The 8,238-nt window shown below is 35.4% G+C and overlaps 1 non-coding gene across 1 annotated transcript; it reads left to right on the top strand.

Moving 5' to 3' along the window:
- Positions 1-5,584: 5,584 nt before the first annotated feature.
- Positions 5,585-7,170, top strand: LOC105321814 (uncharacterized). The gene is made up of 3 exons (XR_010710066.1): positions 5,585-6,088; positions 6,384-6,560; positions 6,677-7,170. It is a non-coding gene; the product is annotated as an uncharacterized protein (transcript).
- Positions 7,171-8,238: the final 1,068 nt, after the last annotated feature.

Here is an 8,238-nt window from a genome sequence, read left to right as displayed (position 1 = left end):
AAACTGTCCACTGTTAAATATAGTAGACTTTTTAACAACGTACTGGACACAGTGATCTTCCCTTTTTTTGACCAATGGCGCTTCTTATCAAATGATAAGGAGAAGTCCTGAATAAAGATGAAAAATGAAGATTAATAAGGTTTTACGTCCGTGCTGTTTTATTCAATATGGAAAAGTGTATTATGAAACATACAATAAAATGAAACTAGATGTGGCTCAAGATCCTCACAAACAATGTCCCTAACAGTAATGTATACAATGTGAAAAATTCATAAATTCAAATAAGCTTCAAAATAATATTCACTACCAAACCAAAAATTAAAAGAAATAGCTTGAATTTAGGTTTATGCTTTCAATTATTTAATTTAATTCAAAATTATAAAAGAGACATTGAAAATATAAAAAGAAACACAAACATCGAATATTAACCTAACGCAAACACCTAATTTAGGTCGGGCGTGATCTACTCACAGAATCGTAACTTGGCGCACATGAGTTATCACACAAATCGCACACGATCGACAATTTCTAAATATACTTTAACATTTCCGATTAACAAAAACGATCAATCAATAGCTTACTTGCGTTTCAGACAATGTTAACATCACGTATGTAAGTCAATTGACAATAACAGTAGGTAGAGTGACAGTCGTTGTAAACAAGGAAAATATATTTTAAAAATGTCGAGCCCGATTCTAATTACTACTAAAAAATCTATGTACAACAAATTTTGCCTGCGTAACCTCTACGCTACATCATTTGAGCAATTTTAAAAAATTAAATCATAAGACCTAAATAACATATGTACATAATTAAACAATAAAAGTGCATATCATGATCAATCTAATGTTATATTAGGCACTTACAAAGAATATTTAAAAGCAATTTACAACTCAAAATAATTAAGACTTACATTCTTTATGCATAGGAAAATTATTATAAAATTTATATACCAATGTATAAAGCTATCTATTCACCATGATAAAAACATGTGTAGTATAATATACCAATAATAATTCCAATATAAAATAAAAGTAAATAGTCATTTTTGCCTGAATAAAGATGAAAAATGCAATTAATAAGGTTTTACGTCCGTGCGGTTTTATTCAATATGGAAAAGTGACCGACACGGGGACGCGTACCCAGTTTGCCGAAAATGTGATTTTGTGAAAAAATTGACCAATGAAATTCTTTCTTTAAATTATTCTTTTCTTTAGGGGTGTAAAAGTCACCAGCGCACATGTGTTCATACGAAGCGCGCATGGTGATGGCTAATTGATTAAAGAACAATTTGACAACACATTAGTGGTGATAGAAACTCGGACTATACTTAATCCGAACACAGAGGCTAGCTAGCTTTGAACAGTCTAATGGGGTTTTTGTTCATTAACGTTTTCACCTACACAATTTACCTAACAGATCAATTCCTTACAAGAGTAATAGATGACAAAACATAAAAAACATAGATTTTAGCAACCCTGTGGAAGGTAAATAATATAATTATGTAATGTTACATAACACTTACTCCGAAAAGTAAATTGAGACATGCCATCGGATTAAAAGAAGAATTTGATAGCTTTACTTACATGTTATTAAATCAATATATTCAAAAATATATACTGGTGTCTCATAATATCGCGGTACTTATTTCTTTTCCATAAAATAAGATATTCCAATCTGTCATTTTAACATGTCATCAAGTGCTTTTAAAAAAGCTTATATTACACTAACTTTTCAGTGGTACATCATTTTCTAATCTTTCTTCGTTTAATTGTGTGCTATTTTTAAAACCAGAAGTCTTATTTACCTTCAAAAGTAGAGAGTTCCATTGTATCGCGGTATTAAGAGTATGGAAGCCTGGTATAGTTATAAGAAAAGTTTTATTTTCTAAATTTAAATATGATACTACTTGAAAACCAAAATAAAAATCTAACAGGTAATATGATATGAAATGTGCATTTTATTATTCTTTTTATGAAGTTTATTTCTTTAGATACAGTGTGGACACTTAAACTCACTTCCTCTCCGAAGAACTTTCACCTGTGAACAAAATTTTAGGTGTGTCCAATGTCCACAAATGTCACATTGACCCCAATTTACAAAGCTGATTCCTGCCATATGGGAAAGTTCTTCTGGTTGCCATTTGTTGCAAATGCAACACACCTCCTCATCATCAGTAAAATTGTCATCTGAACTGCAAGTATCGACGGGTATAGGGCCAGATGTTTTTGATTGTGCACCAGATGTTCCTGGTTTCGGACTTGCACAGACTGTTGCGGTCGATTTTCCTTTTGATTTACTCGGTGTTTTGCCTCTACCTTTTGGGTTTTTTTTCACATTTTGTTTCCTTTTCTAACTTTTGCTTCTTAATCTCATAGGATTCTAAAATTTGAATATTGGATTCTTTTAGAAGATTTCCGGCGAGGAATGGTGGCACAAACTTCCTCTTGATTTTCTTAACAGATTCTTTTCTGATTGTCTTGTTTTTAAAAAAATCAGAAGGACCAATATTCTCTTTATTTTGTTTATCATCTGTTATTAGTTGTGCTACCACACCTCCCGTCTGCTCTGCGCACTCTGTCGGTTGTGTCTCATCATGGGCGTATATGGTCGCAGGTGCTGTCGATTCAGGCATTGTGTCAAAAATTTCAGGTTTCAAGGGAAATATTCCAGTTTTTCTGAAGGAGGAAACAAGATTATCTAGGGACATTGCTTTCAGATAAGGTTTGCTGCTTAATTTGGCTATTTCATATTTAGTTACTGTGGCTCCTGGAGACTGTTGCATATAACTAGAACACTCTCTATAATACATATTTTTGAATGGTCCAAATATGGCTACATCGAGTGGCTGAGTAATGTGAGGTGGAAGGAGAAATAAAGTGACATTCCTTTGGCGGACCACGTTTGTCAAGGTCAAACGTACATGTGATTTGTGACCATCCAAAAGTATTAAAGTTGGGTCCTGGTCTGGGTCGTTGGTAATTCCAACATGACGTGCCAAGTGATTGGTCAAAGTTTTCAAACACTGCACCATTTGACTAACCACTTTCACTCATCTCACCTGAGGCTCCTGGTGGTGCTCCCTCAAGAAAAACAGGCATCCAACGCTTACCCGGATGAAATATGGAGGAATATGATTACCAATAGCATTTCCTGCTGCAATGATGGTTACTGTTGATGACATTGGTGATGTCACAGCCTGTGCCCTTGTTATCGTTGTTGCAGACAATTTTGTTCCTTTAGTTGTTGGATTTTTCTGCATTCAATTTTTTTATTTCATGTCCATCTTTTGTTTGTAAATAATGCATTAAAGCTGAACACCGCTCGTAAATAGGCTCTGTTTGCCATATTTCTCTTTCAGCACCGCTTTCCCTACAACCCCACAGAACTATTAACAGTTTAAAGTATTTCCCTCTATAGGTCTCATCTGTGTGGACGTACATCTTGCCTCGCCGTGTTACTCAGTTGCAATGAATTTATCAAGTTTTACGCACTTTTTTCAAGCCAGGAGAGTACTATCATCAAATCAACTGGTTAAAGCTGAACACCACTCGCAAATATGCACTGTCAGCCATTTTTCTTTATCACCGCAATCCTTATAACCCCTATTAAAACCACAGACCTATTAACAGTTGAAGTATTTCGCTGAAGAGGTCTCAGACGCCTATGTGGACGTTCACCTTGCCTTGCCATGTTACTTAATTTTACGTACTTTTGTCAAGCCAAAAGAATACTAACATTAAATAAACAGGTAAATGCATTATTAACAAACAAAATATGCACATCAATTAAGAAATGAATGCATAGAACCAAAAGATCGCGAAAGGAATTCTACACGTCGGCCACGATTACTTGGCCAGGGTGACAGTGCCTTTTTACGAACGATGTTCAGCTTTAAAGGGGCATGGTCACGATTTTGGTCAAATTCTATTTTTCTGTTTTTATTATTTACAATGCTTTAAAAATGCATTTCTAATGGTCAAATAAAATTTCGTAGAGTTACAAGCAAGATACAGGGCTCACAACTCGTTGTCATGTAAACAAGGCTTGTGCCCTGTTTTTGTTTACATAGTTTTATTATTACGTTCAATTTACCAGTAAAAAATCTTTTTGCAGTTTATTTGACTATCTTTTTATCTATTTTAGGCATAGATAAACAATTCCTAACGTTTAACACATTTGTTTAAGGTTTAAAGCTGAAGTTTTTACTTCAACGTTCAAAATGTAAACAAACGCTTTGTTTACATAGCGAAGAATTTCAAGCTCAGTGACTCGTTTATAACTCAACTAATGTCACTCAAATTCCGGTTGCCAATTAAAAAAACCTTTCTGAAGCATTGTAAATATTAAAATCGGAAAATTAATTTTTGACCAAAATCGTAACCATGCCCCTTTAAGCTTGCCGTTAGGACACTACTGCCTGCACAGAAACAGGAATCTGTCTCTGTACTTTTTGAGGCCTTCGTTTAACGAGATTCCCTAGGTTTGGCCGATTTTCTTGCATAGTTTGAATCCGTAGAAAACGAAATTTGGTGTCGCCCGAGTTGAGTCTCGCGATTATCTGGCGGGGTCCAGCTCTTTGTCTTCATTGTTTTCCAACGCGGTGCAGGTTAATAACCTCATTGGGGGAAAGTTTGGTTCCTGCTTTTGAGCTATCTTCTAGTATTTTGGCTTTGATATCTTCTGAATTGGATACAAGGATGCAAGATAATCTTATAAGAGAGCGTCGTCAATAATGCTCTAGCTTTTCTAGATTTCTACAAACATTCATGTTTTGTAACTGTATTTGCTCAGTCTTTTCTTCGATCATGTTTGAAATTTCATCGCAAAGGGAGTCTTTAATGGCCCCTTAAACCGCCTCTGCTATTTTTATGTCATCTGCGGAGATGGTTACAGGATGACATATTGAGGGTGGAAGCACTGTATGCTCGAATCGAACTGGAAGTCAGGATCAGCTAATGTTGACATGCCGATGCGCGATGGAGATGATGATAGACCAGTTGGTGGTGTGTCATATAGCCTTTATGAAGGGAACCTACTTTTGAATTTTTTTTGGAGGAAGGGGGTGGTAATTGATCGACCTCAGATGATTTAGAGAAATCATTTAGTGCTCATTTCTGTGACTTAGACATATATAGCGAATTGTTAGGCGATTAAACAACATAGGTCACAATCAGTAAAGGCATTCACAGTCTAGCAACCAAATGAGTTCAGCTATAAAATATGACAAACGTACATGTTTAAGTCAGGTTTTACTGGACTGTTTACATTGAATGGGATAGTCTCTTTACCTCAATCAACTCGAAGTCCGTTCCACAAGCACACACAAAAGTTATTCAGGAGAAATTACATGTTTTAGCTGGAGCTCTACGAGACCGTTAACAACCAAAGAGAGGCAGCAACTCTCTTATGCCGTTTTGCAATCCCCGCATTAGACTCCAAGCAAGGCTGATACGAATCCTGCAGGATGATATAAATTTTTGTTTTTCCTTGGACTGAAATGTCAGAATTTCATTGGTTTAGCCAGAACATGTGACTGCATTATATGTCTCTATGAGCGTTTTTATCTGGAAACTTTAGTCTTGACTCTAGTTATAACAGGACGTAAACAATTCATGCGCACGCAACTCTCCAGATAAACACGTTTTGCAGCGGAGTCTGTACTCGCAATATGGAGGTTATTTTGCTGCAATAGTTTTTGGACGAAAATGTCAATGACATGGCAGTATACCTAGCGAGAAATTTAACAATTTTTGCCTTGCTGAATCACAAACGATTTATTCCGAGGATAAACAATTATGCCGAAAATATCGTGCCATTGTTTGATGCAGCATTATTTAGATCTCAATTTCGGGTAACACCAGCTGTGTATGACGTTATACTTCGTGAAGTGCAAGGCTATATCGTATCAAAGCATGGCGGAGGAACAGGGCAGATTGAGCCAAGTAAACAGTTACTTATTTTTCTTGCATATATGGCAAGTCAAGAATCTTTGAGGGAAATAAGTGTGCAGTTTGGAGTTGGGATCAAGACGGTCCACGACGTAGTCAAATCCATGTCCTACGCAATAAACACTCTCTTAATAAGAGTAAGTATAAATGAACTTGAAAATGATGGTCCAAGACCATGGATACCGGTAACCTAAAGCGGATATCGGTATGCTGTAAATCAAACTATAATGGTATCTATAAATTCATGATATTTTTAATTTTTTTTAAAAATATTATTGTTAAGTTTTAATTCTTACCAATTAACTGTTTACAGAAATGTTTCATTTCATTTCGTTTTGCACACTGTTTTGCAGTTGACCCCCAAATGGATTAGGTATACTGTTTTGATATTGCTGCTTTTCCTCTCAAAAATTTTATATTTTGTTTTATTAGATAATTGACTGGCCTAGTATTCAAACGCAGCAAGCCATATCCCGTGACTTTCAATTACAAAGTGGAATTCCTGGCATAATTGGAGCCCTGGATGGAACCCATATCCGACTTTATTCAGCACCAAAAGGGGACCGAGATTACTTTAACAGAAAACAGTTTCCATCCATTCAGTTGCAGGTATTGCATATTTCCTGAATATTTAATTAAATGTTTGTTTTTATAATTAATTCTTGTGAATAAATGCAATACATGTAAATAATAAACTGATTTTTCGTATTGTCACTTATTTTCAGGTAGTATGTGACAGTGACATGGTCATTCGTCATGCATACACTGGCTGGCCAGGCTGCACTCATGATGCAAGGGTTTTGCGCAACTCGTCACTATTTGAGGATGGGGAGCAGGGAAATGCTATTGGTCAACTCAACTTTATCATCGCAGACAGTGCATATCCCTTAAGAAATTGGCTAATCATTCCATTTAGGAACACAGGACACCTTACTCCAAGGCAGCAAGGTTTAACAGGAGACTTTCGAGTGCCCGGCAAATAGTTGAACGATGCTACGGTCATCTTAAGGGGAGGTTTCGGAGGTTGAGGGAAATTACTGTCAGGAAACCACCTCAGATAATTGCAATTATTATTTCCGGGTGCATATTACACAATTTGTGTGTTCTTAGTCATGATGATGTTGAGGACTTTATAGATGAAGATCATGATGTAAATGCTAATTTTTATCCTAACATATACCTGGATGGAGGGTGTGGAGCAGCCAGGAGAAATGAAATAATGAACCGTTACTGTGAATTTGAGAAATATTAAATAGAAAAACAAAAAAGCAATGTGTTTATGTTTTAATATTCATAACAAATCAACATAAAAATTTAATACACTGCTTGTGTATAAATAACATTAAAAAAAGTGTAAACCACAAAATTAAGAAAAATATCACAAAGTTTTAATTAATATGTATCAGTATATACCTATATTCTGATATAAAAAAAAAGTCTGACAATCATATGACGTGACTGATATGAGATCACATTTGTTACTTTTGGTCCAATGATCTTTCGAACAAATCGAGCATTCTGTCCATTCTTTGAAGTTTGTCTCTGTGCTGTGTTTCCATTTGATCCATTAGTTTTGAATTTTGCGCATCCAACTTTTCCATCAGATCAGATTTTAAATTGGGCCTAATCTTCTTTTTTGGCAATTCAGCTTTTGTTTCCAATGTTTCTTCCCTATCTCCCTTTTCCAATTTTCTTTTCAAACACTCATTGGTTTTTGGTTACTCCTTCAGTCGACCGGTGTCAAAAGACACACTTAGTTTTGTTGATGCCTTATTTCCATATGCCCCATCAAATACATCTTTATGTTTCCAGTCCATCCGATCTGCCCCTGTTTTTGAGTTGTGGTCATTTATTTCTTTATACTTTTTCTTCAAACTTTTCCACTTGTTAATTATCTGCTGCTTTGTCAATTTCAGCCCCTCACCATTCAATTCCTTTGTAATAGCTTGCCACAAGGAGTTATGCGACTTGTTACCACAGAAATCTTCCTCTTTGGATTATCAACAGTCTATAAGGCGTTTTTCTTCTGCGATCGTCCAAATATGAATAGACTGAAATATATATACATTAATCTAAATGTAGCTTGTCAAGTTTTTCAACGAGGAGATTGTGAAATTCCTCCAAAGACATACACATATCATTTGACACTTGAATACTCTCTTTTGACATTATTTTTTCTTCTTTCTCCCAAGGAGAATAAAGTTCAGAAAAACATTTTGTGCTCTCAGGTGACGAGTCAAAAAAAATATATCTAAATTTTTCTCAGGGTAACATTTGTTTCTGTGAT

This window comes from Magallana gigas, chromosome 2, assembly GCF_963853765.1.
Source record: "Magallana gigas chromosome 2, xbMagGiga1.1, whole genome shotgun sequence".
NCBI classification, from domain to species: domain Eukaryota; kingdom Metazoa; phylum Mollusca; class Bivalvia; order Ostreida; family Ostreidae; genus Magallana; species Magallana gigas.
This window is presented reverse-complemented; position numbering and strand designations above follow the sequence as displayed.